The following is a 26,138-nucleotide window of genomic DNA, read 5'->3' on the forward strand; positions in this document are numbered from 1 at the left end:
TCAATGCTTCCATTAATGTAACTACTTTAAGTAGTTCAATAATTATAGTTAGATTATGTGATTTCTAATTACATTGCCAAAGCAGAACTAGTAAAAAAAAATGTTATAGGTTTAGTGCGAGAAAGTTGTGTGTTTTTATTTGAATAAATATTATTTTATAATAAAAGCTATATCAAATAATAAAATCAAATGTATTTACCTAATCTTAAACAAAAACAAAAAATTCAAATAAAAATGTTAGTGGCTCTTTAAAAGCTAGGGCATTTTGTATATTGTAACTTTTGGCTCTTCCGTCTCAAAAGGTTGCCGACCCCTGTTAAAAAAAATATTGAAAGGAAAAATAATAATGCATTATTATAAATAATTGTCATTTCAAGGTTTAGTTGATATTCTTAAAGGGGGTTTATGTCGGGGGGTTTATGTCGGGGGGTTTATGCCCAGGAGGTTTATGTCCAGGGGGTTTATGTCGGGGGGGTTTATGTCCAGGCGGGTTTTGACCGGGAGCCTCGGAGAGGGAAGGAGAGTTTTCTTGTGCTTTTCTGGATCTCCAACTCTTTTTTTATTTTCTCTTGAACTTACCACTCCACAAGTCTACCCCCCCCCTCCACCGAACGAAATGAAATGCATGTTGAAATCATATACTATTAGCAGTGCCCCCCCCCCCCCCCGGCGACATGCTAGATTTAATTATTTTATTGATTTATTAGTTTAACACTAACCCTAACCCCAGTTTAAGAACCACTGAGCTTAAATACTAATTGCAGTGGACATCTAATAATAAGCGAGTCATGATTAGGTTCGATATTTGGAAACTTAAAAAAGTAATACAATCGATGAATTTAAATTGCTTGAAGTAGTTAAAAGATACACATTAAAACACGACTATATGAATAAGAAAATAACTTATTATTGGTCTTCTTTTCTAACTGTCTAAATTGACTACTGTAGTGTAGGTTCCTGGTTCTACATTTATAATTAATAACCAAATACGCAGTTTTTCTATCTACCAACACGAAGTTTTGGGTTAAGCCCACGCTTTCCTTCCAGATGCGTATCCGGTAGTATTTTATAATTGACACGTACCAATATTCATCCCACCCTCACCCCCTTTTACACCCCTCAACTGATAACCTTGTTCAGCTTTCCCTTCGCCTATTGCTACCCTGAATGTTTGTTGTTTAAGCACTGAATGATAGCGACACAAGTCCATCGTCGTCAATAGCTGTAACTTAACGTAAAGGATTGTCATTCTGTAGGTCCTATCCTCCTCCCCCCCCCCCTCCCCCTCCACCCCTGCCTACTCCACCCTCTGCCATCTTTATCATTTTCAGTTTTCTTATCTTTTTAAACATTAAGTAGTTTTCAATTACCTTATTTCATTCGCCATCAGTGAAATGAATTTCAAATGGTTTGAAGTAGTAAAAACATACACATTATAGAAACTCAATGCGAATAACAATCAATTCCTTTGTTTGTTTTTAATTTCTAGACGCTTTCCGGTTGCACTACAATCATATTAGACAACAAAGGCCTACCCACCTAGCCCACCCATCCCATTCGACACTCCTTAACTGATCTAACCTTGGCCAACTTTCCCTTGGCCTACTGCGTTCCAGATTATTATACATTACTTTAGCACGATAATAAAAATCGTAACTAAATTATACAGGCAATTCTCACCACAATGATATACATTGTTGTTCTAGAGCAGGGGTCTCCAAACTTTTCAGTCCGAGGGCCGCATTAACTATCAAATTTCAGTTCGGGGGCCAGTTTATTCCAGGCATGTCTTTGATTTTTTCACCAACAAACGTTTTTTCCGTGGACAAAAAGATCTCCGCGGGCCGGATAAGAGGACCTTGCGGGCCGCATCCGGCCCGCGGGCCGTAGTTTGGAGACCCCTGTTCTAGAGGCTGCCAGGCTTAAGTGTTTAATGTTTAAGCTCTAAAAAATATCGACACAAGTCAATAGCTGTAGCTTAGCTTAGAAATGGTAGTCATTTTTGGGGTCCATGGGGGGGGGGGTATTAGCCCCTTTAACCCCCCCCCCCCCCTGCCTACGCCACTGACTGTTATTATATTGTTTCAGCTTGACCAATATAGGTTAATGTCTGATCATATACGTATTACCGTTAAGAAAAGTTCGCATGGAAGTGTGTTCTCTGGGCATTATTACTATATCGGAATCATCAATTGTCTAATACAATCTTATTTACATAAGACACTGTTTTCAATGTTTATAATTTAAGCATTTATGAATGAAATTTAACATTTGATCTTAAATGTTTAATTTTACGTAAGTTTTTTTTTTAATTTCCTTTTATTATTCTTTAATAAAATGGGCAATTAAAAAAAATAATTAAATATCTATCAAAACGAATTTCTTATTATATTTTTTTATGAATCGTCTCCCTTATATTTTAATTCGAAGTACTAAATGGCAATAGTTATTTATAAATATGCCTATTTATTTTATTTAAACTACAATTTAATTTGTTCAAGACAGTATCTATGCTGATTGAGAACTCTAAGCGATACAGTATAAAACATTTAATGCATGGTAAAAAAGTAAAATAACAGTTTTACTGGGCTAGTGACGTGACACAGCAGGTGTTTCCTGCATTAACAAAGACATGCTGTGTACATCTAGGGCTCAAATATCCGACTTTAGAACGAGTTATTTAGGCTCTCTAGATTCCACGTGTACAATCTAACAAGAACAGATACAATCCTACATTTAACTGATAAAATACAACATGCATCTGATACAATCCTACATGTAACTGACAAAAATACTACATGTAATTGATACAATCCTACATTTAACTGATACAATACTACATGTAACTGATAAAATACAACATGCATCTGATACAATCCTACATGTAACTGACAAAAATACTACATGTAATTGATACAATCCTACATTTAACTGATGCAGTACTACATGCATCTGATACAATCCTACATGTAACTGATACAATCCTACATGTAACTGACAAAAATACTAAATGTAATTGATAATTTTCTTGCATATTTCGCTTCCATCTCACATATGCCCAGTCTAGTATATGTATTTTTTTAAACGCTAAAACGCTTTAAAAAAGTTCTGGGAAAAAGTCCAGGAATTAAGGGGTCGAAGTCATAAAAATAATTGACAAGTATTTTCTTTTAAAAACCGTTACCTTTCATGCACAGAAGTATAAAGAAAAATACACAGCAAATATGTTGTTAAAAATAATTTAAGCTAGTAATTGCTGCTGACAGAAACAAGCAAACAACAGCATATGATGACGATGATGTCCCAGAGCGTGTAGGTAACTTTGATGAATGTTCACATAATTAAATGTATAGTTCTGTAGCAAAGGCTAACCTCAAAGCTGGCATGAGCTATTTTTAGTTAATTTAAAAAAAAAATGGTTGTATAGATGTAAACCCACTTGTATATTAATTTAATGACATTATTATTCAGGTTAACATTATGTAAATATTGATTTATTGTTATAATATTAATTCATATTTGATGGTTATGTCCCACTTTAAAAAAAATCTATTACAGAAGAGACACACGCCAAACATAGTTTTAGGGAAGTAATACAAGAGGGCTAGGACAGGCACTTAAATCTATCTCAGCGTCTGATTGGATAATTATGTCACGTGGTTCGCCCAATCTGTAAAAACGATCTCACGGTCAGTGTAAGCAAAGAAAGTGCTTATGTCGGTAAATGGAATAAACGTGCATTCGCCGGTCAAAATAAATCATGTTTTGCTGCTATTTATTGGCATACTTACATTTGAGAAAAGCTAAAATATGACTTACTACATGTAAATCTATATTATTTATCCCAGTTACATAGCATTTACAAACTATAGTAAACATCTATTTTTGAACATATATACTCATATTAGTGCTTGTGATGTGTTACTAAAAATAGATCAAATAACTGCACTGGACTATAAGAATGAACATACATGAGCAACACAGGAAACACATAAGACAGAAACACATCTGGTACAAAACAAATCCAGCACGAGTCTAATCCCATACGTTTAAAGCGATTAAGGAAGTTTCTTATCTGTTCGCCATTTTTATCCCACTTTGTGCTAATCCGCTAAATTCACACAATTATGTACAAGCTGAAAATTCCACAACTCTACCATATGTTGTGCTGCGAGAATATTTATTTATACTGTGTGTATATGTGTATGGGGACTGATTTTCTCATGTGAGGCATGACAGTTTCTTCATTGTGAAATATAACGTTTTTATTTTTACACAATTTCAAATACCAGTCTTAATTATATCGATATCTAGTATACTACACTTCTCATTCAATAAAACATATTCCATTATTTCTTGACAATATATTCACACTTCTATCAACTGAAACACCACAACTGTAACTAAATTGACTTATCTCTGCTCAACTGCATTTAACACTCGACTAACTTTCTACACGCTTGACTGCCAACTGACGCTATCTCTGACCAACTGACCGTGACTCTCTTTTGATTGGTCGGCTATGTAATTGGTACTTACTTCTACCCACTGAGACTGCTTAAAATAGATAATATTCTAAACTATTCTACCTCTCTCCTGTGTTTTACTTAATTGTGTCTAAATGTCTAAATTTACTTCATCACATAGCCTACATTATTACCTTCATGTCAAATATTTCAATACGTATCTTATGTATTAAATGTTTCAATCAGTTTAGATGTCGAAATAAATATTATGTTATTAAAATAAAATATTTACAGATTTTTTACCATTTCTTGTTTATAGAAAATGTAAGGGAGACAAAACTAAGTAAACAGCAAATCATCTACTTTAATACAAGGAAACGTTATAATATTACACAACCAATAGTTTATATGATTAAGAAAAATAAAAGTAAGTTTAGTGTATGCAAATTTGCATACAATGAATAGTAAAATTAATATTTTATTAAAACTATAATGCGATTAAATATAAAAGAAAACGTTTACTTTTTTGTATACGTGTTTTTTAAAATTAAGAACTGTTCAGTTGTAACTACTTTTTCCAAAATTTCGATCCGGTTGTTGCTTTTTCTTCGCAAATGGTTTTCCCAGTGACCGTTATGTCCTTACTTAAGTATGGTACCTTAGTTGTGAGATCAATACAACTTTCCCATTTTCCTTAACAAATCTCCCTCACTATTTGTCGCAGGCTGACAGATCTACAACATTTTTGTATTAGTGTGAGAGGATTCTTTTTGTTCATCCTCAGCATCACTTGGTGTTATTTCTAAATCATGATCTTTCCAATAATCATCCCTAGTAAAGTTTCCAGTTTTTCTGGACTTTGATGTGACTGGATTTGGGTGATATGGACAAATAATTCTTACTTAATAAAATTTGGCAATAAAAAAAATAGGCTAAAATATAAAAAAAAAATTGCTACAGTTTTTTAAGTGTACAAAGTATGTTTAAAACCAATAAAAAGTAAAAAAAAAGTCGAAGTACTTTTAAATAAATATAATGTTTCTTCGTATTTTAACAAAAGTAATATTTTATACTAAATTTGTAATGACGATAAATCTTCGAATAAATAACCGACTCTTCAATGTCTTGATCATGTAGATAAAGTGATAGTTTTATAACTAAAAGAAATTAGAGGACCTAATTAATCCATTCAAAGTAACAAACCTGCATTGTCTAACACTACCCACATTTCAACTGTCCTACATACTCTACTGACCAACTCTAACACTATCTACATTTCAACTGTCCTACATGCTCTACTGACCAACTCTACAACTGACCGCTACATGCTCTACTGACCAACTCTACTGACCAACTCTAACACTATCTACATTTCAACTGTCCTACATGCTCTACTGACCAACTCTAACACTATCTACATTTTAACTGTCCTACATACTATACTGACCAACTCTAACACTACCCACATTTTAACTGTCCTACATACTCTACTGACCAACTCTAACACTATCTACAATTCAACTGTTCTACACGCTCTACTGACTACCTGTGACTGAACTAAAACGTGTGCCCGCTACACCCTCTACTGACCAACTCTACAATTGACCCCTACACCCTCTACTGACCAACTCTACAACTGACCGCTACACCTTCAACTGACCAACTCTACAACTGACCGCTACACCCTCTACTGACCAACTCTACAACTGACCACTACACCCTCAACTGACCAACTCTACAACTGACCACTACGCCATCGATCTCCAACTGCTAACAGTACCACACGCTTCAGTGGTCATCTGGGGTCGGCGTGGTCGAGTCGGTAAAGCTCATGGTTGCTAAACCGAAAAGTCTCGAGTTCGAACCCTCGGGTAGATGAGGCTCGTTAGCTTGGGACAGCCACTCTTCTAGGAGAGACAACTCCAAAATTAAACAACTGCTGTCTTGTAGTTTGATCTTGGTTGGACACAGGCTATGGAAGCAAATCCAAAAAAAAAAAGCAGGCTGAAATCGGAGTCAATGGCCTCAATTGCGCATAACCAGTTGACACGTTGGAGGCGTGGTCGAGTCGGCAGAAAACTCATGGTTGATAAATGCGAACAAAGTCTCGAGTTCAAACCGACTGGCAGATACATATCGATCCCTACAACACTAATAATTAAAAACGAAGAAGAAGAAGACCCTTGCCACACATATGTTGGGCCCGTTAGAGACATGCGAGAAATACATACTGGGCACATGTTGCAATAATTTGTAGCACTCCAATGTATACATTTTAAAGTCCCGGCGTAATTAGGTATGGTTATACTGTATATGCCGTATAACATATCATATATAGTGCTATGTTTTATTATTTATCCTTTTAATATATTGCAAATGTGGTTACATCGTATTGAATGACCATTTAAATGGGAGCCGGACGTTTTCCCGAAAGACACTTGCCCGAATGCCGTTTGCCCGAAGGCCGATTTCCCGAATGGACACTTGCCCGAATGCGACAAATGCCCGAATGGACACTTGCCCGAATGCGACACATGCACGAATGGACACTTGCCCGAATGCGACAAATGCCCGAATGGACACTTGCCCGAATGCGACAAATGCCCGAATGCCACTTGCCGTTTGCCCGAAAAATGTTAATATTGGAAAATAAATAATATTACCAAGTAGACATTCTCAATCAATTCAAGTTTGAAATTTTGATAATAAACACAATTCTAAGCATAAAAACAAAGTTTTTTTTTTTAATTTAGCTTTAATTTTTTTAAAACTGAGAAATCGCTGTAAAACAACTTTTCCTTTAATACATATAAGGTGATGTTGGCGGCGGTATCGTTACATTCTTTTGATGAATGTTTTGAACACGTTGTTTAGCCGACGTGTTGCGGTGGTTATACAGCGCTTATGACACGGTGTGGGCGGCGCGGCGTCTCGCAACATTGAACCGAGGCGCGTTTGTTTTATTTGTCTTGTTATGCTTAGCTTGTGTGGTGATCATTTCACAACAGAACTAGGCGTGGTCTAGGCGGCGAATTTAAAAACTAAAGGTAGTCAGATATGTTTGAACTCCATTTAATGCACCTTGTTTAGACATTGTGTTGAAGCGATTACTTAATAAAGAAAGCAAAATTCATTTTAAAATCCTGAGATATACGAAAATGGTATTATTGTTTCGTGTTGTTTCATAGATTGGAAAGAAAATATATTTTTACACTTTTTATATAGCAAATAAAAATGAATTAAGAATGTCTGCGTGGTAATATATAACATTATTTTATTCTTTTCTTTTTGTTTAGATATGTATTGTTTACTAAAATTTCAAATTTAAATTGATTACAAATGATTATTTGGTAATATATAATGTTAACATTTTTCGGGCAAACGGCCTTCGGGCAAGTGGCGTGCGGGCATTTGTCCCTTTCGGGCAAGTGTCCATTCGGGCATTTGTCGCATTCGGGCAAGTGTCCATTCGGGCATTTGTCGCATTCGGGCAAGTGTCCATTCGGGAAATCGGCCTTCGGGCAAACGGCATTCGGGCAAGTGTCTTTCGGGAATGTGTCGTAGACCCCATTTAAATGTATCAAATATAGTTACATTGTCTTATATAAACATTTACATATTTGATATCTCGCTGTTTTATTTTATAATTAAAAGCATAGTTTACCTTTCAGATCAGACTGACCACAGCTGACCATCCCACCTGACAGGTCAGTTCGTTGTACTGTTATTATATTGTTTCTGCCTGATCAATGAGAGTTTAATACATTTTATTGTATGAAAGTTAAATTAGTCACTATTAGATGACACTTACGACGAAACATTAAATGAACTGGTTGGATCTTAATTCTTTAAAAACGATATACATTCAAGTCACGGTTTTTAGTTGTAAAATCTAATGCGTTTATATATAAAGTTTAGCATTCTTGCTTAATTTTTAAAATATCTTCTAAAACGTGTTAATTTTACCTATATATTTTATGAGCAATATGCCTATTTCTTAAGCATATGTTTTTAAAGTTTTTATAATATATAGCTCTGTTAGTTTGATTGATTGGTCTCCCTTTACCTTTTCTATGTAATAAGAAATGGCAATAGTAATATGCATTTTAAGTTTTAAAAAAAAAGACATGTAGTTCTAGACACTATCTAAACTGTTTGAAACTTTAATCAATACAGAATAAAACTTTTAATTTCCAGATAAAACAGTATGTGATATGTATAACGTTAAAAGTTTTAATTTTTTGTTTGTTTTACTTTGAAACACACATTGCAACGCTAAAGAATGAGTTTGTCGTATTCGGGCATATGTCCTACGACACAACGAACACGGGATTCGATCAAGTTCATTGAGAAGAAAATTAGCTCAGGTTAAGCTGAACTGAAAAAGGGAACAATGATAGTGACAGAAGTAAATTATGAGACAATTAAACCAAAGTTGTTGTGGTAAAGTCTATAGTTATACATCAAACGTCAGATATTTACAGTATCTGTGAATGGTATTACGCCAGTGATATATTTATACATAGCCGTATTGGCTAGACCTCTCTTAAACTATAAATAACCATAACATAATCGTATTGTTAACTTTAAAATTATAAGTTTATACAGACACATTTAAATATTAAAACACTTTTATCAAAATAATAAAAGAATATTTATAGGCTAACTATGTTTCGTATTTCAGCAATAGACTTTATAATTGGATAAGTAAGTCAAGACCAGATGGTAATGTGATGTAACATAATCTGTGACACAATCAGATGCTGAGTTAATACAAAACAAATTAACAGCAAGTTGACCAACCTGATGGTGACGATTAACTACTGTGATGATTCCACATGATGTTTGACTATCTAACTACTGTGATGATTCCACATAATGTCTTGCTATCAGTAAAATTTGATGATTTCACATGATGTTTGACTATCATTTAAATGTGAAAATTCCACAAACACCATCATCTGATACTACGTTCACTAAACGTTCTGCTTTTAAAGTACCTTTTAATTTTGTTGCAAGAAAACATAATGACAACATGTGATATCGAGAACGGTAATACATTTAACCAAATGTTTTGATGGTTTTTAAAATATATATAAAGCAACATCACCGTTTTTAAACAAGTTAACAATATATTTTTTTCTCTAACTGAAACGTATACAACTAAAATAGCATGTAGGTTTAAACAAAATAATGAACAAGATTGTTACCCGATAGTTTGCATTTTGTTAGTAAATAATGTGCGACCATTTAAAAAAATAAGATCTCTATGAGTGTTAATGTTCGGTTGCCCCTCTTTTATTCCTTATATTTAAACAATGTGAAACAATTTGTGAACTACTTCTATGTGTACATCGTACACAACGCACATAGAAATGTTAAGCTTGAAATAAAAAGCTACATATATAATAAAACAAAATGACAACCCAAGTGTGTCAGCTATTCTAAAATTACAATTTAACGTACGATCACTGTTACCGTTTCTTCATGAACTTATGATTTCTATTTTTTTTTATTTTTAGCCTGAACAAAGTCGACCATAGACTGTTGTCCCAACTTCCTTGACAAAACCTTTAGTTTATTAGTATTTTTTTTTAAATAACTATTGAAAAGTGTCGTCAAAGGTACCACAGCAGTTATCCTTTATCAACACTAGCATCATCTGAGCTGAGGTTGTAGTATATGAACATTTGAACACATTAATTTTACCTGGGTTTGTTTTGTATGATCAGAACTCCGTGACCCTAACATAACTATGTAGTGTGTGGTCAGCACGTTTTATCTATACAACGCAAGCAAATGTAAGCGTTTATAAAATGTTACACATTTTTAAAGAAAATACTTTTTAACAATTTTAACAGGATGTTTAAAAAGTAACATGGGCAGAGTAAAATGATACGCCTTAAATCGTCGTCTATAGTGTGAATCATTTCAATCTTTTGCAGCTGTAAAATCACCTAAAACACAGGATGTAAACGCCGTTGTTTCATCGTTGAATCATTTAGTTGTTAATAATGTAAAATGTAAATCAATTAAAGCAAGTGTTGTTATCACTTCCCATATTGTTATAAGCACCATATTAAGGGAAGTAACTGGAAAGGAATTCCCTTAGTCAAAACAAAACAAAATGCATGTCGGTTTAGAGTAGCATTACTTTTCTACACGGCAATTAAAATACTGTTCAGCTGAAGCAAAATGTCGACACCAAACAGTTGTGACGTAAGGGTGTATACATTTTGATGTTAGCTCTGTAACATTGGTACCATCCAGATGGTCAGCTTGATTTCCAGACATTGGCAAAATCCAGATGGTCAGCTTGATGTCTATACATTGAGAATATAAATGTTGGTCCTGCTGCAATTAATGGCGCTACAAGGTTAACCATACTTGTTATTGAATTATTTAATTAGGATTATTATTTTTTTGGATTGGTCTATTAGATTTTTTGGAACCAAATCATGCTCCGCTTACTAAAAGATGTCCACAGCAATTATTCTATCTCAGTGGTTCTTAAACTAGGGTCGATCGAAACCCATGGGTTTTATGAGTCCGTCTAAAGGGCTCGGCTGCTGTCTAGACACACACCAATCTCATATGTTTCACATTAGGATTGTTCTTAGTCGGTACGATATTAAAATTAAGAAGGTTTCGATGATTGCGTACATGACATTAGTGGGGGTCGGTACCTTTACAAATGTTAAGAACCACGATATATGTGTGTTAATCTACTAGATGATTGTTGTGCACGGTTTCAATATATTATATCAACTGAATCGATAGTAATACCATTTTATTTTTAATAAACATCAAATTACTGTAACTGCATTGTAACCAAATAAAAAAAAATGCACGCATTTAAATATAGCATGTCACAGTTTATAGATACTGTATTGTATTTTGTGTGGAAATAAAATAACCTATTTACAATTGTTAGTAGCCAACATGATAAAAACAAATATATGCAGTGGCTTATACGGTTTACTTAGCATTGTGAAGGCCTGTAATATTGCTCTAGTTTACAAACACACCAACACAATGACAAAATCAAATAATATTTATTTTTATAAAATATAGGCACACATCAAATGATACCTAACTGTAATCTCCAACAGTTTTCTGACATCATGATGTGTCCTACACTGGGGCGTAGGGAAGGGCGGGGGGGGGGGGGCGGAACGCACCAGGTGACACCATTTAGGGGGGGGGGGGGGTGACACCAAGGCAAAAATAGCAAAACATATAGAGAAAAACTCGAGGGGGGGGTGCAAATCGAAAGTTTGAGGGGGGGGGGGGGTGCAAATCGAAAGTTTGAGGGGGGGTGCAAATCGAAAACTTGAGAGGGGGGTGCTAATCGAAAATTAGAAAGTTTGTCTCTGGGAAGGGTCTCTATGCCTCTGGGGGGGGGGGGTGACACCATTAAGTGCCGCACCGGGTGACACCCGACCTCGCTACGCCACTGGTCCTACACGTTAAATAGACTAACCGACACAAATGCGCTAACCTTGACCAATGGTCAGCTGACTGTTCCACGGGACCAGTCATTACGTTTTAATGTTATCATGTTGTATTTGTTTTTGTCCATTGGGGCTTATTGTCTGAGAATCGGTTGCAAGTATTTATATCCGGAGAATGACATAAGTGCACTGTTACGTTCCGGGTTAGTTTCAACTCAAGAGACGATTCGTGTTTACCTCAATACTTTTATTCGGTCTCAATTCTTTACACATAACTGAACAGCCCTCGTCCTAACCGCTACCAACTAACCGCTGCCTGACCCCCCCCCCCACAATCACTCACTCGCCCTTTTATACCCGCATTCGACCTTGGGATTACAATACATAAACACACCGGGGTTACTACACATTAGGGTGAACTCAACTCACACACGCACTCCCCGCTAAGTTCGAGACTATTCTACCCTATTCTAACCTGACCTCAAACTGACCCGTAACATATACGAACGTCCATTCAGACGAATTCATCCCTTGTCCTAGAAAAGTGTATACATTAATGTTACTGTTTTCTAAATGTACATTATAAGCAATTTGTAATGTTTATTAGCTATAAAAATTATTTCTTTTAATTTTGTCTGAAACTGAAATTGTGTTAGGTACGTTTTTTTTTTTTCAAAACTAAAACTTTTATTTTTAATTGTAGTGTATTTTAATTTATTAAAACTGATAGCTCTGTATTTTTCTCTGCGTTGTTTCACTTGGTATTTTTTTTTTTTCAAAATAAGAAACGGCAAAAGTGTATATTAATTGTGTACAACTACATTTTTTTTCAGGCAGTAGGCCTATATTTGCTGATTTAGAACTCTAACCAATACATTACTGTTCAGCATTTTGTAACAGAGAAATATTTTAATTATTTAAATGCCCTACAAAAATATTCACGATATTTTTTCTAAAAAAACTTAATGTCTGATTCAAACTTTATGTAGAAACAGTTGCGTATTTAGTTATATGTGCCCATTAGTATTGTTATTTATTTTTGTTTTAACTAAGGGAATACCTTTTAAGCTACTTCCCTTAACCTAATTCAAATAACAAAATGGGAAGTGACAAAAACAATTGTTTTAATAGATATACATTTTACATTATTAAACAACTAAATGATTAAACGATGTAATTACGGCGTTTACATCCTAACTGTGTTTTAGGTGATTTTGCAGCTGCAAAAGATTGATATGATTCACACTATAGACGACCATTTAAGGTGTATCATTTTACTCTACATACACCTATGTTACTTTTTTTTTAAAATATGCTATTTCAAAATGTATTTCAGCAAGAGTTTTTAGTCAATACCACTTAACCCATAGCCACACAATACATGTATAAGCCATGCTCTATTTTTGTAACTTTTTGGCCCATTCCCTCTGTCCATAGAAAAGTAAATTAGTAATTAATACATTCTTTAAAATAATTATAATTATTTGTATAATGTTTAAATAAACAATTGCCCAAATCAAATATAGACAACATGTATTCCACACACGTCATAGTTATGTTTGAAACACGGAGTTCTGAACACACAAAACAAACGTTGGTAAAATTTCTGTGTTCAGATTTTTATAAACAACAACCTTAGCTCAGATGAATCCGCTGACAAAGAGGCTGATAATTGTTGCATTGGGCCCAAAAATCCTAGCTACGCCACTGTGTGTCGTCTTTGGCCTGTTAGAGTATTGTAGTCTAGTGGCAGATTATGTGTCTCCCACTTTGGTCTATTATAGTATTGTAGTCTAGTGACAGTTTATGTGTCTCCCAATTTGGTCTATTATAGTATGGTAGTCTAGCGGCAGATTATGTGTCTCTCTCACTTTGGTCTGTTAGATTATGGTAGTCTAGTGACAGATTATGTGTCTCTCACATATAAACGTATATGTTAAAGTTATCAATACGTTTATGGTGGTTATTTATAGTTTGAACGAGGTCTAGCCAATACGGCTATGTATAAATATATCACTGGCATAATAACAATCACAGATACTGTAAATATGTGACGTTTGATGTATAACTATAGACTTTACTACAACAACTTTGGTTTAATTGACTCTTAATTTATTCTGTCACGATCGTTGTTCCCTTTTTGAGTTCAGCAAAAAAAAAGGTTGCAGCTTAACCTGAGCTTATTCTCTTCTCAATGGACTTGATCGAATCCCGTTTTCGTAAGACATGTGCCCGAATACGACAAACTCCTTCTTCAGCGTTGTTATATATTTCACAGTAAAACAAAAACAAACAAAAATTTAACACTTTTAACATTATACATATCACATACTGTTTTATCTGGACATTAAAAGTTTTATTCTGTATTGGTGAGAGTTCTCAAACAGTTTAGATACTGTCTAGTCTAAAACTAAATGCCTTTTCTTAAAACTTAAAATACATATTACGATAGCCATTTCTTATTACATAGGAAAGGTAAAGGGAGACCAATCAAGCAAACTAATAGAGCTATCTATTATAAAAAAACTTTAATAACATATTCCTTAGAAATAGGCATATTACTAATAAAAAAATATGTTAAATTAACATGTTTTAGAAAATATTAAACAATTAAGCAAAAACGCTAAACTTTTATATAAAAAAGTAGTAGGTTATATAATGAAAAAAACTGTGACTTAAATGCATATCGTCTTTTTTAAAATAAGGATCCAACCCATTCAACCAATGCCTTGATTCCATTTCGCACTCGTTTATAAATAATTTAGTAAAATCTTATTGATCAAGCAGAAACAATATAATAACAGTACAACGAACTGACCTGTCACGTGGGACGGTCAGCTGACCAACAGCTGGTCAGTCTGATCTTAAAGGTAAACGATGCTTTTAATTATAAAATAAAACAGTGAGATATGAAATATGTTAATGTCCATATAAGAAAATGTAACTATATTTGATACATTTAAATGTCATATAATAAGATGTAACCATATTTGAAATATAGAAAAAGGATACGTAACAAAATATAGCACTAGCTATGATATGTTATACGGCATTTATACAGTAAAACCATACCTAATTGCGCCGGGACTTTAAAATATACATTGGAGTGTTACGAAATATTGCAAAATGTTTCGAGTAGGTATGTTCCACATAACTTGCCCAGCATATGTCTGGCAAGGGTCTAACATAGACTTTGTCAGGATCGTGTGATATACTGGAAGGTAAACCGTCTAGTAGAGGTTCATTTAGTAAATGTTGTTGTTACATATGTTACATCGTCACCACCAAGTCGGCCAGCTTGCTGATTGTTTTTTTTAATTAGGTAAGCATTGAAATAATATGACAAATACTAATTTACATAACCGTTACAGTTGCTGATAAAATCTTTAAAAAATCCAATCTACTTCTAGCCCATTACTACTATCAGTCAATCATAAATGTCGTTAAAAAACGCTAAATTCTGACAGACTAAAGTGATATATGCACATAACGTGTCGTCCGAGTTATAGAAATCTGAAAGAAGATTTTACAATGTTGTAGTTGATGATAATATAGTTGTATGTAACAAGAGCAAGTAATGTTTTAACAGCAGATGTAAGTATATAAATTATGTTGTACTATAAGCTGTTGAAATATATTGTATCAGTCACTCACAATTTATATTTTTCCAATTAAAAATACATTTTAAAGGAAACAAACACAAGTTGTGTTGTTATAAACAAATAAACAACACGTTATTACAAGTTGAATGTTGATATAAACAATAAATACATTGACTTTATAATACTCATTTGTACAATACAAATTAACATTTCGGTTGAATTAATTTATATTATTCATTTTTGAAGTTTTATTTGAATGCATTCAAAGTTGCCATGTAAAAGAACTATTTTTATTTTATGAGAAGATATGCAATGAATGAAATTGATAGCTCTATTTAGCGAATGCGTGTTCTACACAATTAGTAACGCGTATATTTAAAACAGTTTTGTGTTTTTAGAGTTGCGTCCCTTTTAGTGGTCACAGAAACAAGTGAACCCTACTTCACTTGCCCGATCGACCGTCAGGTTTGAAAGGAAACTCTACTTCCCCTTTAAGTCAAACTTCCATTGTCAAACATGCACATTCCACAGAGTTAGGATAGACTATGTTCTCTAACTAGATGATGTATCATACAAAAATATACAAACGACAAACTTGAATACATTCAACATACATTTTCAAATCTGAGTAGAGAGATAAGCACACACCCGTATATTTTACTGTTCAAACTTTAATAATGTACCCCATGTTACGATAAAGTGTATATTTTATTCTGTCAGAGAAAAGTACATAAAAACCTCTCTTACATAAACTCATCTCCTATATAAACCATCTCCTATAATAACTCATCTCGTACATAATCTCATCTCCTACATAAACTCCTCTCATAAATAAACTCCCTCCTACATAAACTCCCTCCTACATAAACGCCTCTCCTATATAAACCATCTCTTATGTTAACCTTCTCATACATAAACTCATCTCCTACATAATCATTTCTTCTACATACACCCCTCTCCATCATCAACCATTCCCTACATAAAGTTCTCAACACAACCCCTCTCCTACATTAAACCTCTTCTACATAAGCCCATCTCCTACATTAAACCTCTCCTACATAAGCCCATCTCCTACATTAAACCTCTTCTACATAAGCCTACCTACTACATTAAACCTCTCCTACATAAGCCCATCTCCTACATTAAACCTCTCCTACATTAAACATCTCCTACATACACCCTCTCTTACATACATCTATTGGTCTTCGTGTAAGGTTCTGAGTTATATATGGCTAAACGATTGTTGATTAAATACTTTCTTATAGTATTACTTAAGCTATCGATTTATTATTATTCAGCATCCAATGGTACAATTTGTGCCTAAGACACGTGTAATAAATGCAGTAGAGTCCCTCTGTTTTTATAACTTCGGCCAACAAGGGGATAATGTGATCAACATTATGCTCAGCCACCTTTGTTTCTTTAGCTTAAGTCAGGTACCCATTATATACGGGTGGACTCAAGAACATCATAAGCCACAATACCTAACCTAATATAAACAGAAAGTGATATTTCAACGCCAAGGGTAGACAAAGGTACAGAAAATAGTCAAAGTAAAGACTATGTGTATCAGACCTTTGCAGCCTAAGATCCTAAGGCCACTTGATAGTACTGAGCATGGTAGCCCTTTAGTTTATGAAAGTTGCTCGTTAGTTAATAGAAGCTTCAATGTACTGTGGTCACTCCATCTATATCATTTAAAATCTTCTCTCACTCTTCCATTAGGGCCTTCACTGGAGGGAATTCTTTATTCCGGAGATATATTTTACCCATTGTAGTCATACACAAAACATTTGACTTCTTCACTGGCTTTAACTTTCTCTTTCATTTTCTCAAGAAATTCAATGGCTTGTTTGGGAATTGCTGGACAACATAAACACAAAGCTCCGCCAGATAGAGGAGGGGGGGGGGGGGTGATTTTATGCTCAAAGTCGGACAGGGCATTTTCATACAACCGTAGATTCTCATCTCCTTTTCAAAAGATATTGTGTCTTACAAACTGCAGAAGCCTTAGAATTGATGCCAAATTTTTTGTTGTATAACTCTTGAGTCCCCATTCAGTGGAAACATCACCCGTACTTTTCTTTGTTGTTCTGCTAGATAACCAGCTACGTTAGGTATGATTGATATGTTTCTAAAATCTATTATTTCTACCGTCCACGTATATTTCTTTCTTTCAGTGACAAAATTTGACGTTAACATACTAGGACGCATGTCTCATCGTCAATTGAACAGACCTTATCTGTTGTCTTTGATAAATGTATAACTCATGGCCACTGTTTTTATGATTAATTTAGTCACCTTTTTTTTTAAAGACACATATAAGAATAAAGACAAACCTGTTTCCGTGTATCGAAATAATCTCTTGATAAGTTTATTGTATGGAACTGTCGGCCTTTTTTAGTATTTAAAAATAAAAGTAAATGACATCAATTGCAGTTGAAGTCAAATTTTAAGATATCACCCTTGATATGTTTTGGAATAAGACGGTAGTGTATTGGAAACATTCATTTTTATTGCAGTATTAAAATTTAATATTGAAAAACGGAGTTGGCATATGACGTTATAGTAATGTTCCATGTCAACTGCTTGCAATAACACATTATTAGGTGACCTGACATATGCCAGATTATCATAAGTTGACGTGAAATTGAATTATATATGTAAAACATATGTTTTATTTATAATTATAAAGCTCGATATTAATTAATCAATCAGTACTTAACACGCATTTAATTATACCAATCAGTAAAACAGAAACCTTGTCTCTATACTGTTTCTGGCAATAATATAGAGCTTATTAACACGAAAAATATGATTGTATAGACAGCGGTAACTTATCCAAACTGGTACCCCTGGCTATAACAACATGTTTGCAAAATAAAGAACAATCTAGAAGTCATTATTGTAAAATGTATTTAATTAAAGGACATACACGAGTCCACAGTCACATAATGTTTTTCTAGGCCGACCCACATAATTTGTGGCGAAAATGTTTGTCATAGTTTTCCAATGTTACATGTTGAATAGAACATGTGATTATATTGTTTGGTTTGTTTCTATGTCGTGTGTTTTATTATTGTTATGAAGATATTTAGAGATATGATAGAATGCATACTTTTTTTTTATTGACACAACAGTTATAGTTTTTAAATTTCTCTTTTTACACATAAATACATGATAGAGTTAGCAAAACGATTATGTTATGGTTACTTATAGTTTGTACGAGGCCTAGACATTACAAGTATACATAAATATATCTATGGTGTATTTACCTTTTAGTGATACTGCAAATATCTAACGTTTGAGGAGTAATTATCTATTTTACCACTACATTTTTGAATCCTATCATTGTTCATATCTTATTCCGTTCTAAATTTTCTCTCGATCTCATTTTGTAATTATTAATCTTTCCAAGGCAAAAAAAATTGCTTCTTTAGGGGTCATCCATAAATGACCTAACGCTTTTTTTTTACGATTTTTGCCTCCCCACTGCCACTCCCCTTAGTCACACATAGTCAAAAAAGACATATCCCCATAAAATGACGTCATACATCAGCCTACAACCCCCCCCCCCCTCAAAACTTCCGTTGTATGTTCCTTAAAAGAGTTATATTTTCCCATTTCTTGTCGAAATCTGTCAACATAAAGTGTTTTAATTAATTTTTATTACAACAGTTTTTGACGAGAAAGAACAGCTAAAATTCGTTTTCTAGCATTGCTTTTTATAATGCAAAATTACCCCCTCTCCCTCATCACACACCGTGGCAAACATACGGACACCTCCCCCCCCCCTTTCCTCCTAAGAGTGTGACGCCATTTATGGACACCCCTAACCCGAGATAATTTTCTTCTCAATCGGCTTATGAAAAATTCAAAATAAAAAAAAAATAAATAAAAACATTAACGAATTTCGATTGCCCGAACGCCGTTTGCTGGAAGGTCGTTTTACCAAAACGTATTTTCGACAAACTCCTTCTTAAGTGTTGCGGAGTTTCACAGTTTAAAAAAAAATAAAAATAATTAATAACGCAATTTAAACGTTATACACATATTTTACAGTTATACCATTACAATTAATATTTCATACTGTATTGTTTAGAGTTCTAAATCAGTAAAGATTCTGTCTGGAACAAAATGTGTGTGTGTTTTTTTTTATTTAAATAAAGTTCTGTCAAAGACTTTTGCCATTTTTATATGGAAAAAAATTGCAAGGGAGACAACGCAAAGCAAATTACTAGCCGGTCGGTTTTTGTAAATTTTAGAATGATATATTTAAAAAAAAAAACGGTCACAGTATAAAGTATCTGACAAAGCTTTTTAAAGGTTTTAGAAAATATAAACAAAATTAGTAGTCACGCTACTATGTATTAAAAATCTTTCATGCTATAAAAAGTTGAAAACAGTGACTATAATGTAGGCCTATACATTTTATTAAAGACAAGCAATTTATTCAGCTTAATCGATAATTGATTGTCCTTTTTCTAGCCGGAAACAATTATTTAACAATAATAAATTCATATCAGTAGTATAAGCCAGGGGTCGGCAACCTGCGTCTCGCGAGCCGCATGCGGCTCTTTTGATGTCAAAATGTGCTCTCCAGCTGCTTTCACAAATACTAATAGTTATATTAATTCATTTTAATTTTTTTTTAGTTATTAGCTTCCTACGGTCGAGCTGGGTACTGGACGGTAGGGTACGAGCTTACCCTGGGCTCCGTGGGTTGGACGATAAGCCTGGTGAGAATCAATAGACAGAAGTGACCGATACACGGTAATCGAGCCGATACCCAAGACAGTTAGTCTGAGTTTGTCGTGTCGATGGATGCCTGGCTAATGGGAGACACATCCTGAGCCGGTGATATCCGTAAAGAAAAAAAAAAGTTAACAGCTTCTAAAGTGGATTGGGAGAGTCCTATAGTTATATTATTTGATTTCTAATTTTATTACGCTGGCAAAACATATGTATGTTTTTGTATGAATAAATATTATCTCACAGTTAAAGCTAGTTATTTATAATAAGAAATCTAATTTATTTACCTAATCAAATACCAAATATTGAAACAAAAATGTGGCTCTTTAAAAAACTGGGTAATAGATGTAGATTGGCTTTTCTTCAGATTTCAGCAGCTTTAAACTATGATTATACAGATAGTTCAGGATTTCATGAAAAGAAAGTGTAAGATAATATTTGGCATTATTAGTGAATTACTTTTTTTTAAAATCAATTTACGAGCAAGTTGTCCGACCTGATGGTGACGATGTAACAGATGTAACATCAACATTTACTAAATGAACCTCTACTAGACGGTTTACCTTCCAGTATATCACACGATCCTGACAACGTCTATGTTAGACCCTTGCCAGACATATGCTGGGCCCGTTAGAGACATGTAGAACATACCTACTGGACACATGTTGCAATCATTCGTAGCACTCCAATGTATACATTTTAAAGTCCCGGCGTAATTAGGTATGGTTATACGGTATATAGGCCGTATAACATAGCATAGATAGTGCTATATTTTATTATGTTTCCTTTTAAATATTGCAAATATGATTACATCGTATTATATAACCATTAAAATGTATCAAATATAAATACATTGCCTTATATGGACATTTACAATTTTGATATCTCACTGTTATAATTTATGATTAAAAGCATCGTTTACCTTTCAGATCAGACTGACCAACTCTTGGTCAAATGATTAATAAAAATAAAAGTAACTTTAATGTATGAAAAATTGCATAAATTGCATAGTAAAGTCAATATTTTATTAAAACTGTAAAGCAATTAAATATATAAGGAAACTTTTACTTTTTTGAATACGTGTTTTTAAAAATTAAGAACTGTTCTAACTTTTTACAACTCTGAAAAATCCTCTATTCGTTTCTTGCTTTTTTTTCTCGCAAATGGTTTTCCCAGTGACCGTTATGTCCTTACTTTAGTAATGTACCTTAGTTGTGAGATCAATGCAACTTTCCCATTTTCCTGAACAAATCTCCCTCACTATTTGTCGCAGCCTGACAGAACTACACCATTTTTGTATTAGTGTGAGAGGATTCTTTTTGTTCATCCTCAGCATCACTTTGTGTTATTTCTAAATCATGACCTTTCCAATAATCATCCGTAGTAAAGATTCCAGTTTTTCTAGACTTTGATGTGGCTGGATTTGGGTAGAGTGATATGGACAAATAATTCTAACTTAATAAAATTTGGCAATAAAAAATAGGCTAAAATTTTAAAAACCATTACAGTTTTTTTTTTTATTTATACAAAATATGTTTAAGAACAATAAAACGTAAAAAAAAGTCGAAGTACTTGTAAATAAATATAATGTTTCTGCGTATTTTAACAAAAGTAATATTTTATACTAAATTTGTAATGACGATAAATCTTCGAATAAATAACAGACTCGTCAATGTCTCTATCATGTGGTAAAGTTATAGTTTTATAACTAAAACAAATTAGAGGACCTAATTAATCCATTCAAAGTAACAAACCTGCATGGTCTAACACTACCCACATTTCAACTGTCCTACATACTCTACTGACCAACTCTAACACTACCTACAATTCAACTGTCCTACACGCTCTACTGACTACCTGTGACTGAACTAAAACGTATGCCCGCTACACCCTCAACTGACCAACTCTACAACTGACCGCTACACCCTCTACTGACCAACTCTACAACTGACCACTACACCCTCTACTGACCAACTCTACAACTGACCACTACACCCTCCACTAACCAACTCTACAACTGACCGCTACACCCTCTACTGACCAACTCTACAACTGACCGCTACACCCTCTACTGACCAACTCTACAACTGACCGCTACACCCTCTACTGACCAACTCTACAACTGACCACTACACTCTCCACTAACCAACTCTACAACTGACCCCTACACCCTCTACTGACTAACAGTTTTATTATTTATCCTTTTTATGTATTGCACATGTGGTTACATCGTATTATATGACCATTTAAATGTATCAAACATTGTCTTATATGGACATTTACATATTTAATATCTCACTGTTTTATTTTATAATTAAAATCATAGTTTACCTTTCAGATCAGACTGACCAACTCTTGGTCAGCTGACCGTCCCACGTGACAGGTCAGTTCGTTGTACTGTTATTATATTGTTTCTGTCTGATCAATGAGAGTTTAATACATTTTATTGTTTTTTTTTTTTTTTTTTTTTTTTTTTATTGTATGAAAGTTAAAAATTAGTCACAGTTAGATGACATTTACGACGCAACATTATTTAAATTGGTTGGATCTTAATACTTTAAAAACGATATACATTCAAGTCACGGTTTTTGATTTTAAAATCTAATGCGTTTATATATAAAATTTAGCATTCTTGCTTAATTTTTTAAATATTTTCTAAAACGTGTTAATTTTACATATGTATTTTATGAGGTATATGCCTATTTCATAAGCATATGTTTTTAAAGTTTTTATAATACATAGCTCTGTTAGTTTGATTGATTGGTCTCCCTTTACATTTTCTATGTAATAAGAAGTGGCAATAGTACTATGCATTTTAAGTTTTAAAAAAAAAGACATTTAGTTCTAGACACTATCTACACTGTTTGAAACTTTAATCAATACAGAATAAAACTTTTCCAGATAAAACAGTATGTGATATGTATAACGTTAAAAGTTTTAATTTTTTGTTTGTTTTACTTTGAAACACACATTGCAACGCTGAACAAGGAGTTTGTCGTATTAGGACACATGTCCTACGACACAACGAACACGGGATTCGATCAAGTCCATTGAGAAGAAAATTAGCTCAGGTTAAGCTGCAAACTTTTTTTTTTTTTTGCTGAACTGAAAAAGGGAATAATGATATTGACATAAGTAAATTATGAGACAATTAAACCAAAGTTGTTGTGGTAAAGTCTATAGTTATCAATCAAACGTCACATATTTACAGTATCTGTGATTGTTATTACTCCAGTGATATATTTATACATAGCCGTATTGGCTAAACCTCTCTCAAACTATAAATAACCATAACATAATCGTATTGTAGCTTTAACATTATAAGTTTATACAGACACATTTAAATATTAAAACACTTTTATCAAAATAGTAGAAGAATAAATATAGGCTCATTATTTTTCGTATTTCAGCAATATACTTTATAATTAGATAAGTAAGTCAAGACCAGATGGTAATGTGATGTAACATAATCTGTGGCACAATCAGATGTTGAGTTAATACAAAACAAATGAACAACAAGTTGACCGACCTGATGGTGATGATGTAACTACTGTGATGATTCCACATAATGTCTTGCTATCAGTAAAATGTGATGATTTCACATGACGTTTGGCTATCATTTAAATGTAAACATTCCACACACACCATCATCGGATACTACGTTAAATATAAGTTCCGCTTTTAAAGTACCCTTTAATTGTGTTGAAAGAAAACATAATGACAACATGTGATAACGAGAACGGCAATACATTTAACCAAATGTTTTGCTGGTCTTTAAAATATATATAAAGCAACATCACCATTTTTAACAATTTAACAATATTTTTTTTTTTCTAATTGAAACGTATACAACTAAAATAGCATGTAGGTTTAAACAAAATAATCAACAAGATTGTTTACTCGATAGTCTGTATTTTGTTAGTAAATAATATGCGATCATTAAAAAAAAAGATCTCTATGAGTGTCAATGTTCGATTGCCTTTCTTTTATTCCTTATATTTAAACAATGTGAAACAATTTGTGAACTACTTTTCTATATGTACATCGTATACAACGCACATAGTACATTTCAGCTTGAAATAAAAAGCTACATATATAATAAAACCAGATGACAACCCATGTGTGTCAGTTATTCTAAAATTACAATTTAACGTACGATCACTGTTACCGTTTCTTCGTAAACTTATGATTTCTATTTTTTTTTATAAATTAGCCTGAACAACGTCTGCCATAGATTATTGTCCCAACTTCCTTGACAAAACCTTTAGTTTATTAGTATTTTTTAAAATAACCATTGAAAAGTGTCGTCAAAGGTACCACAGCAGTTATCCTTTATCAACACTAGCATTATCTGAGCTGAGGTAGTAGTATATAAACATTTGAACACATTAATTTTACCTGAGTATGTTTTGTGTTATCAGAACTCTGTGACCCTAACATAACTATGTAGTGTGTGGTCACATTGTATATACACAACTCAAGCAAAAGTAAGCGTTTATAAAAGGTTTCACAGATTATAAAATATACTATTTATAATTTACAATACAGAAAAGTCAAGTCTATGTTTCCCTTTTTTATCGTTCAGGATTTTTGAGCGCCATTTACAGTTAAATCCCTTAAACAATTTTAAACATAATGTACTGATAAAAAAGTTTTAGATTATACTAGTTTACTATTTCAAAATTGTGGTATGTTTAAAACAATATTATTTAATGTGGGCTATAGATTTTTTTTTTTAATTATACAAATACAAATCCCATATTTCAACATTTTAAACTTAATTATTTTAAATAATAGGTTAATTAGTAATTTGCTATTCCGTTGACAGAGGTTATGGGTCACAAAAGTTGTAAAAATAGAACCTGGCTTATACATGTATTGTGTGGCTTTGGGTTCTTTTCAGTAATTCATAATTTGTGAATTCGACAGTACCAACGCTGCCACTGTAAATATTTCTTTAAAACACTATAAGTAGCTCGTTAAGGACCATAACCCCCCTTCCTTCCCCCCCCCCCCCCTACGTTTAAAATCGTTGGCTCTGCTTGTCAACATTTAGAGTGAACACAACTCACTAAAACCATGTAGGGGTGGGGAGGTAGGGAGCGCGTTTGCAGCTTGTTTTCTAGCGGCTCCCAGAAGAGAATTATATATATAGATGTTATTGACTTTGAGAAAATTTGTAAGTTAGAAAACCATTTAAGGTAAAGCATGGAGTTTGTTATCATAATGTGTTAACAAATGTTTAGTTTGTTATTGGACCTTGTATTTTGTTAACTGATTTTCATGAACATAACAGTTGTGTATTTCTTTTACACTTTATATGGTAATACCAATGGATTCTATTGTTGTTTCAAGTTGTATTCAATTAACAGAGCTTAACTATGTGTTTGGAGTTTTGACTTTAACATATTGCTTTCATAAGGAAAATGGATTTGTCTAGGAAAATTATGTCAAGGAAAGCTAACCTGTAAAGGGACAGCACAATATACTAGCTGATTTTTTTCTTATCAAGACAGATTGAAGATGAAAAAACAAACATGGAACTGACAAAAGAAAATAATGACCTGAGACATATCAGCCAATTCTTATAAGGAAATTTTGAATAATGTGGTATGTGATGTGTACTTCCAGAGAACATTAACATTTTAAAAATGTCAGCAAGATAGGAAGTAGTCATAAAATGACTTGTATAAATATGTTTTACCACTATTTTAATTTAGTAATGAAAATGAACATACATTTTATTGTATTTTATGATTTGTATGTATATCTTATCGCTCTACTCAGTTTTTTTTAAATTTATGTTGAATGTATTCAAATGTTTCCTTCAGATATTTGGTATGGTATGCTACATCGTCTAGCTA

General features: G+C 33.3%; 1 pseudogene; it reads right to left on the bottom strand.

Moving 5' to 3' along the window:
* Window positions 1-26,138, bottom strand: part of LOC131939140 (26S proteasome non-ATPase regulatory subunit 13-like) — a 39,936-nt pseudogene that overhangs the window by 7,929 nt on the left and 5,869 nt on the right.

Source organism: Physella acuta, unplaced genomic scaffold (genome assembly GCF_028476545.2).
Source record: "Physella acuta isolate Inbredline_101_S28 unplaced genomic scaffold, ASM2847654v3 ptg000265l, whole genome shotgun sequence".
NCBI lineage: Eukaryota > Metazoa > Mollusca > Gastropoda > Physidae > Physella > Physella acuta.